The 9,062-nt window shown below is 51.4% G+C and overlaps 1 protein-coding gene across 1 annotated transcript in view; it reads right to left on the minus strand.

Annotated features, from left to right (window-relative positions):
* Positions 1-9,062, minus strand: part of LOC122072697 (probable alpha,alpha-trehalose-phosphate synthase [UDP-forming] 9) — a 12,927-nt gene that overhangs the window by 1,392 nt on the left and 2,473 nt on the right. The window lies entirely within an intron of this gene.

Raw genomic sequence — 9,062 nt, forward strand, 5'->3', positions numbered from 1 at the left:
TTTTTTTTTTTTACGTCCCTTCGGCCTTATTCCTTCGGCTTTGGCTTTAGTTCTGCTTGCTACCAAGACCTTCGATCAGTCGACGTGAAGACCTTCGGTCAGCTTGGCTCGGCCTTGCCTGAGCCCCCGACCGAGGTGGGGACCTTCGGTCAGGTCCGCTCGGCCTCTGCCTGAGCCCCTAGTCGAGGTTAGGCCTCCGGTTAAGTAAGTTCGGCTATGGCCTGGACTCCCAATCGAGGTGAGGACCTTCGGTCAGGTCCGTTCGGCCTTGGCCTGAACTCCCAACTGAGGTAAGGACCTTCGGTCAGGTCCATTCGACCTTAGCTTGAACTCCCAATCAAGGTAAGGGCCTTCAGTTAAGTTCGTTCGGCCTTGGCCTGAACTCCCAACTGAGGTAAGGACCTTCGGTTAGTTCGGCTCGACCTTGCCTGAGCCCCCGACCGAGGTGAGGACCTTCGGTCAGGTCTGCTCGGCCTTGTCCTGAGCCCCCAACCAAGGTAAGGGCCTTCGATCAGGTCCGTTCGGCCTTGGCCTGAACTCCCAACCTAGGTGATGACCTTTGGTCAGGTCCGCTCAGCCTTGGCCTAAGCTCCCAATCGAGGTTAGGGCCTTTGGTCAGGTCCGTTCAGCCTTGGCCTAAACTCCCAACCGAGGTGAGGACCTTCGGTCAGGTCCGTTCGGCCTTGGCCTGAACTCCCAACTGAGGTAAGGGCCTTCGGTCAAGTCCGTTCGCCCTTGTCCTAAACTCCCAACCGAGGTAAGGACCTTCGGTCAATTCGGCTCGGGCTTGCCTGAGCCCCCGACCTAGGTGAGGACCTTCGGTCAGGTCTGCTCGGCCTTGGCCTGAGCTCCCAACCGAGGTAAGGGCCTTCGGTCAGGTCCGTTCGGCCTTGGCCTGAACTCCCAACCGAGGTGAGGACCTTCGGTCAGGTCCATTCGGCCTTGGCCTGAACTCCCAACCGAGGTAAGGACCTTCGGTTAGGTCCATTTGGCCTTGGCCTGAACTCCCAATCGAGGTAAGGGCCTTCGGTCAAGTCCGTTCGGCCTTGGCCTGAACTCCCAACCGAGGTAAGGACCTTTGGTCAGTTCGGCTCGGCCTTTCCTGAGCCCCCGACTGAGGTGAGGACCTTCGGTCAGGTCTACTCGGCCTTGGCCTGAGCTCCCGACCAAGGTGAGGACCTTCAGTTAGGTCTGCTCGGCCTTGGTCTGAGCTCCCAATCAAGGTAAGGGCCTTTGGTCAGGTCCGTTCGGCCTTGGCCTGAACTCCCAACCGAGGTGAGGACCTTCGATCAGGTCCGCTCAACCTTGGTCTGAGCTCCCAACCGAGGTAAGAGCCTTCGGTCAGGTCTGTTCGGCCTTGGCCTGAACTTCCAATCGAGGTGAGGACCATCGGTCAGGTCCGTTCGGCCTTGGCCTGAACTCCCAACCGAGGTGAGGACCTTCGGTTAGGTCCGTTCGGCCTTGGCCTGAACTCCCGACCGAGGTGAGGACCTTCGGTCAGGTCCGTTTGGCCTTGGCCTAAACTCCCAACCGAGGTGAGGACCTTCGGTTTGGTCCGTTAGGCCTTGGCCTGAACTCCCAACCGAGGTAAGGACCTTCGGTCAAGTCCGTTCGGCCTTGGCCTGAAATCCCAACCGTGGTGAGGACGTTCAATCAGTTCAACTTAACCTTACCTGAGCTCCCAACCGAGATGAGGACCTTTAATCAGGTCCGCTCGACCTTGTCCTGATCCCCCAACCGAGATGAGGATCTCCGATCAGGTCCGTTAGGGCGTAACCTCGACGGTTGGTAATTGGTGACGTGACGGTGCCATTAATGCTCGGGCAGTCGTACCGTTTTTCTTCCATTTATATAGTGTGGGGGTCCATTTGTGGGGCACTTTTCTTTTTCCCTCGGAGAGCCTTTCTTCGGTCTCGGTGTTCCTTCCGGAGAGCTTACCCTCGGTCTCGGCTTTCTTTTAGTTCAACAACACTTCGAAAGTAAGTTCAATGTCTTGTTCGTCAGGCTACAGTCCGTTGTCCTCGGAGAGGACAAGGTCTAGCCATAAGCGTCGGAGTCCAAGGGATGTCCTCAGACTCCATCGATTTTCCCTCTGCCCGCAACTCGTCGTCTACGGCCTCACCATCTGGGTCCGAGGGTGGCTCAAACGGTGCAGGATTTAGGGAGAGGATGCTCGATTCCCGAGCCCAGACCCAGGACCCAGGACCCCTTAGAGGTGGAGGCTCTCCACATTGTTTCCACCATGGATGAGCCAGAACTGGAGGAACTTAGGGCCTCCTTCGGTATCTCGGACGCTTTCGAGCTCCGGCTGTCCAGACCATCCGATCGAGCCAGCTATCAGAACTCCGAAGAGCTGTGCTTGCACAAGGAGGGTTTAAGGTCGGCCTTTGGCTTCCCCTCCATCCTTTTTTCTTTCGAGTGTTTCGGCACTACAGGATTTGTCCGACCTAGCTAACGCCAAACGGATGGCGACAAATGCTCAACTTCGTCGTCCTTTTCTCAAGGCACCAGAGGCCTCTCTCGCTCCCTCTCTTCATCAACTGCTTCTTCCTTCAAGCCTATAAGGGGCTTTCGAGCTGGTACTACTTCTGCCCTCGGAAGGACCTTCGGCTACTGAGTGGTTACCCGACATCGATCCACGGGTGGAAGGAGAAATTCTTCTTCGCGAGGTCGTCTAAGGGGGTGCCCTTCTGCACCGTCTGGGATATCCCTGACCTGAGGTCGGTGAACTCTGCCCCTGCCCTTTTCAGGGCAGACACGGAGTTATGGAAATGGCGAGGCGGCAAGAAACCTGCCCTCCAGTCGAGTTCGACAGCCTTAAGTCCGCACGCCATCCTGTTCAGGTTCGGGCTTAGCCCGGGTGAGTTAGGCCAGCCCAAGTTTACTTCCCTCGGGCATTGGTATTTTGTACTGACCCCCTTCGTTTCTTCATGTAGTGCAAATCTCTAGGGCCGAGGCTAGGGCTGCCGCAGCGGAGAGGCAAGCCCAAATAAGGGAGGCCAGGGCACGAGATGCACAGCAGCAGCAGAGGCCGAAGAGGAAAGAGAAGAAGGGGCCCTCCTCCTCCGAGGCTACCCCCTGAAGAAAAGATCTAGGGGCGAGGGACCAAGCACCAAGGCAGTCCAGGCCCTTGCTGCTCCAGGCCATAACATGCCAGCCCGAGACTCCTCCCCCGTTGCGGACTTCAGAAGCCCGAGGGTAAGGAATGTGAGGGTCGAGGTTGGATTTATCCCTCAGTGGTCGGTCAAAGAAGACGACACCTTGTCAGTCGAGCGTGTTGCTCGTGAGCTGGTAATGAAGGGCAGTCTTCCTCGAGATGCCGCCAAAGCTCAATGACAAGGGACAACGGCCATGATAACTAGCGCCTGCATCTTCATGGCCGGGGTAAGCTTTGGTCCTCTAACCTTAGTTTTTTTTTTTATCGTAACCTTCTGACCATCGGTGTCTTATGTAGGCCCAAAACCAAATGGATCAGCTGGCGATTCGGGCCGAAGCTATGGGCCAAGACCTCGAGGCTACCGAACGAGAGAAGGCAGTCCTGGAGAATGAATGTTCGGTTCTCCTCGAGAAGGTGGAGCATCTGGAAGTGGACCTCCTCCTTACGCGCTAGGAATGCAATCGGAAGCTTACGGAACTGAAGGCGCAGATGAAGGCAAGGGTTCAGGAGGTCGAGGCCCGAGGGGCCGAGAAGTATAGATCCTCTGAGGACTTTCGGGAAGAGATCAAGCGTGCCATCGCCCCTGGGTTCACAATGGGTGCTACCGAGGTCCGAGACTGGGTCCTCGAGCGTTACCCAGGGGTCTCTTTCAAGGACAGCGGGCTCATCTTTGAGGAGGAGTGTATTGAGGCGGCCCCATCAGCCACCGAGGTTGCCGATGCCGATGGTGGAGGCTGTAGTGAGGAAGGTGAGGTTCAGCCACAACGCGAGGTGCCTCCGACTCCTGGTCACGATGGCTCCAATCGGGAGACCCACCATGTCGAGGATGAGGCCGTAAATCCGATGGACGCCCTTTGAAGCCACCCTGGGTCTTAGGTCAGCCTTTGAGCTCTCCCCCCTTTTTTTTTTTGATATGAGCCTTCAAACCTCTTCATGTATTCTCGGCCTTCGGGTCTTTTCATGTAATCTCAGCCTTCGGGTCTCTTTATGTAATCTCGACCTTCTGGTCTTTTTAATGAATGTATTTCCCTTTCTTCGTATGCCTCGACTTCCGCTTTTTCGTGTTCTTTCGGGTAAGGTGATCTTTAGCCCGTAGGTAGGTGTACGAAGGCCGAATCCCATTGTTGGCAGCCTAAGGATTTGCATGCCTCTACTTTAGCACGAGGCTCGGTCCTGCTCCCTCGGCTTATCCGAGAGGTTTCCCGAGTCTGAGGGCTATGGACTTTTAAGGGATCTTGAACAAGTGGGGTTTTCACCAAGTGTTGTGTTCCCCCTCAGCTTCGGCCGAAGGGTCTTTTAAACTCTGGTATTGATCCGAACATCCAGCCGAGGGCAGATCCTTCGGTCGTCGTCACTCCCTACCGAATTGAGGACCTTCGGTCAAGTCCCCTCGGTCATTGGCCTAAGCCCCGAACCGAGGTGAGGACTCTCGGTCATGAAGGATGTTTTCGGGACATCAACCTCTGACATCTTGATCTGATTGTACCCCGAGTACGCATCCATGAAACTCAACGCCTTGTATCCTGCCGTGGCATCAATGAGGAGTCTATTTTCGGCAGGGGGTATACATCCTTCGAGCAGGCCTTGTTCAGGTCAGTGAAGTCGATGAAGATCCTCCACTTTCTGTTTGCCTTCGGGACCATCACCACGTTGGATATCCACTCCGGGTATTGGATCTTGTGAATGAACTGGGCCTTCAACAACTTCTCTACTTCTTCATCTTTTTCTGCTGCCTTTTGGGGGCGAAAGTCCTCTTCTTCTATTGCACCAAATTCTTTTCCGGGTTGACATTCAGATGATGCTCTATTACCTCTCGATCTATTCTAGGCATGTCTGAAGCCGATCAGGTGAAGACGTCAGAGTTGTTTCGGAGGAATGAGACGAGTTTTTCTCATTGGTGCCTTGGCATTGTAGCCCCGATCTAGAATTACCGAGCATTATCCCCCTCTTCGGCCTCAACTTATACCAAATCCTCAACTGGTTCCCCCCGTTGATAACTGACGTCATCGTGTAGATCTTCTATCAGGAGCGCCTCGCCCGCCTTTTCTCTTCCCCACAAGGTAGTGGCGTAGCACCTCCGGGATGCCTCCTGATCACCTCGACATTCCCCGACACCGTTCTTGGTTGGGAATTTCATCTTGAGATGGGGTGTGGAGACGACAGCCTTTAGTAGGTTCAAACCAACCCTCCCTAGGATGGTGTTGTATGCCGAGGTAATGCCTACTACCAAGAAGTTGATCATGACTGTTACTTGGCGATCTCCAGTGCCGGCTCTTACTGGCAACTCAATCGATCCTTCCACTTTTACTGGGACGCCGGAGAATCCCTGCAATGGGTGTTCGACTTTCTTCAACTTTCCCTCGTCCAGGCCCATCTTCTGGAAAGCCTCAAGGAACAGGATATCAGTTGAATTTTCGTTATCCACTAAGATCCTCTTCACTCTGCAATCCATTATGGTCATGGTGACTACCAGCGCATTGTCGTGCGGAGTGTGCACCCCTTCCAGATCGTCGTCTAAGAAGGAAATAATCGTCCCCGTCCTCACCTTCTTGTTCGACCATTCAGCCACATGTACACTTCTCGCATAGGCTTTTGCTTTCCTGGCCGAGACTGAACTTTCTCCAGCGGCTAGGCCTCCACAGATTGTCGCTATAACCCTAGTTGGGCACTTATTCTCATCCCGAAGGCGATGGTCAGTTTCCTCGGGTGTTCGGTCCCTTTGTCGTTCCTGATTGCCTCTACGGGCTGGCCCCCTTCTTTCATAGCGGCCTCTACCATCTCTCTGACGGTTGTCCCTATGGTCATTACCGTCTTGGGCATCCTCCTTTTCGCAGTCCACAAATCGGCCTAGATATCCTCTTCAGATAATTCCTTCTATTTTTCCCTTGAGGTGCCAACAATCTTCGGTGTCGTGGCCGTGGTCCCTGTGGAAGTGGCAATATCTGTCCATATTGCATCTCTCAGGGTGCCGTCCCATCTTCCCTGGCCACTTCATGGCTCTGGCATCTAGGGAGTCCTTTATTTGTATCAATTGATCCGTTCGTCTCCGGTTCAATGGCGCGTATTTCTTGAACTTCCTTGGTGGACTGGGTGCCCGACCGCGCTTAGACTTTCGTATTTTGCCTTCTTCGGAGGGTTTGTCGTCGTCCCTTGAGATCTTTTTCCTTCCCGTCTTCCTTTTGGCTTCTTCATCAGCTTGAAGGGTTTCTTCCATCTGGATGTACTTATCGCACCGAGCTCTCAACTCGGCCAGGTTCCTCGGTGTATGCTTCACCAAAGACTTTTTCAGCTCCTTATCCTTGATGCCTCCCAGCAGGGCTGTGAACTCTTCTTTCGGGTCCAGACCTCTGATCATGATCTTCTCTTGTTGGAAGCGCTTCATGTAGTTCTGCAGTGATTCTCCTTTATGTTGCTTGATGTTGGTCAAGTTCAACGTGGTCTTCTAAAGGGGTTGGCTACTGGAGAATCCCTTCACGAAGAAGTAACTTAGATCGCTGAAGCTGTAGATTGACTTTGTCGGCAGACGGTTGTACCATAGCCTTGCCGCTCCTCTGAACGTCAATGGCAGGGCACGACACATGATGTTTTTTTAGACTCGATGGAACTGCATAGCGACCTTGAAGCCTTCCAAATGATCGACAGGGTCCCCAGACCCGTCGTAGGTGTCATACTTTGGCAGGCGAAAGCCGATCGGGAGCGGGTCCCTCATGACCTCATCAGCTAGAGCCGTGTCATTAGTGAGGTCTGGCTCGCGAGCTCCCGTCTGATTTTCTGCCACCTTCTTGATCTCATCTTTCAGGTCCAGGATCATCTGCTTTAACCCTGAGTCCTCGTGTCTCTGTTCGTCTCCTTAGCGTGGCTCCCCATGTCGGTCTCCGACGGCACGTCGCGTCCTTCCCCTGGGTGTGGGACTTTCCCTCATTGCTTGATTTTGAAAATTATGACAAGACCTTATTGATCCTATACTGCTCCAGTCCTCGTCTTGAGCTCTCTTGGGCTGGATATGGGGGCCTCGCGGTGCTCCGTCAGTCTTCTGAGAGACAGCTTTGGAGACCTCCTTCAATGCCTCGGCCATTCGGTCATATTTTTCCTGGAGGGCTTCGAACTGCTCCCTTGTCACATATTCCTGCGCTCCAGGAGGGGGCGGAGGATTACTATCTCCCCGCACCGAATATCCGGCCGAATGCTGGTACCTCGCGGAACCTTCCCGATCATCGTTTTTCCTTTCTCGTCCAATTTCTGTCGAGGGAGGGAGCCCTCCTGATGGTTCCTCTTCCCCCATGTTCATGTTCGATGCTGCTCTCGTCTTCTTACGATTGTAGGTTCTCCCCACCATTACTGTCGTTTCCCACAGACGGCGCCAATCTGTTGCTGCCGAAAATCCGTATGAGCTGATCCTACACAAATAAAGAAGGCAGAGGCCTGGATGTTTATCCGGGGTTAGTCCTCCGACGCCCAAGTTAGAGATCGACCGCACAGCTTTTCACAAGGGTAATGGTGAGGGTTTTTCTGCATACCTTTCTTCCTCTGCTCGAGCCCTCTCTTATAGTCCTTAGGGTTTAGGGTTTCTTTTTTCCTTGGAGGAGTCCTCCTCGGGTCTGCCTCCTTTCCTCTTCGAGTCCTACTCGGATACGTCTTATCCCCTTCGTGGGAAATATTCTCTCTACGTGGTTGACGCGGTCAGACTCCTTGCAGACTCTAACAGGTGAGCGACACTTGTCTTCTCCTTAGATACCACGTGTTCTTACCCTATTGGGCAATCAATTTGGCCGTATCAACTAGAAAGCCTCATCCATAATCCATTTGAGTAATTTTCTCTCCCTTTTCAGGAGGACACCTTATAGATCCAAGACTCTTATCTGTATTGTGATTTTAAAGAAAAAAAAGAAAAAAAAAAAAAAAAAAAAAAAAGCTTTTTCATCCATTTTTCATCTGGTAGTCTCGCCAGTCAACACGCCCCCAAAACTCCTCCCAAGAAACATAAATGAGAAAAAACCAAGAGGTGAAGAGACGAGTGATTCCTGAAAGTGCAAAATCTACCCATTGCACCTACTAGTACGCTACTTTATATAAACCAAGGAGGAAAAAATAACATTTATAAAATAAATTGGATTTAGATCACTTTCATGGTATATAAAACCAATTAATGAGCCGGCCGGCTGGTTTAAGCACATGATGATGACTATTAATTTTATCAACTTAGTTTTGGATATGAATTAATCAAGTCATTCTTGTAGCCACCTTCTCTGGTCCAAATAAGAGGCTACATATAAGAAGTAAGAATCCGCTACCTTTCTTGTTCCATTTCCTTGGAAGATAAGTCAATGAGAAAAAACGTGATGAAACGTAACTCTATTACGAACCATTCATTCACTTTTTTCATTTTTTTAATTATTTCAGTTAAAAACCCATTCACGTTAGTCAATATTCCATACTTTTTACATCAAAATCTCTGAAGGCGATTGGCAGAAAAGTATAAAATGAACCCATCAAATCTTCATGACAGGCAAGATGATTGGCGTTCACAAATAATATTCAAAAACCCAACTAAATTGGGACATATGGGAAGTGGTAGTTTCTTACAAAACTGAACTTTTAAAGTCATTCCTTCTAAGTTTGGATTGTTGGCATTCGTCTCTTTCTATCATTATAGTGTTCATTAATTTGAATGCCATTTTGCACATTCAAAGATATTTTTTACGACCTAGTGATCATTGGTTCAAATTGAGAACAATCTCTTCTTTACGTAGAGGTAATCTTCTAAGTTCGGATTGATCATCTTTTTCTATCACCTTAGTTGGCATCAATTTCAATACCATTCAGGGTATTCAAAGATGTTTCTAGTAATCTAGTGATTGCAGGTTCAAGTCAAGAAACAACCCCTCCACTGAAAAAAAAAAAAAAA

The sequence above is a fragment of the Macadamia integrifolia genome, chromosome 3 (genome assembly GCF_013358625.1).
Source record: "Macadamia integrifolia cultivar HAES 741 chromosome 3, SCU_Mint_v3, whole genome shotgun sequence".
Classification (NCBI taxonomy): domain Eukaryota; kingdom Viridiplantae; phylum Streptophyta; class Magnoliopsida; order Proteales; family Proteaceae; genus Macadamia; species Macadamia integrifolia.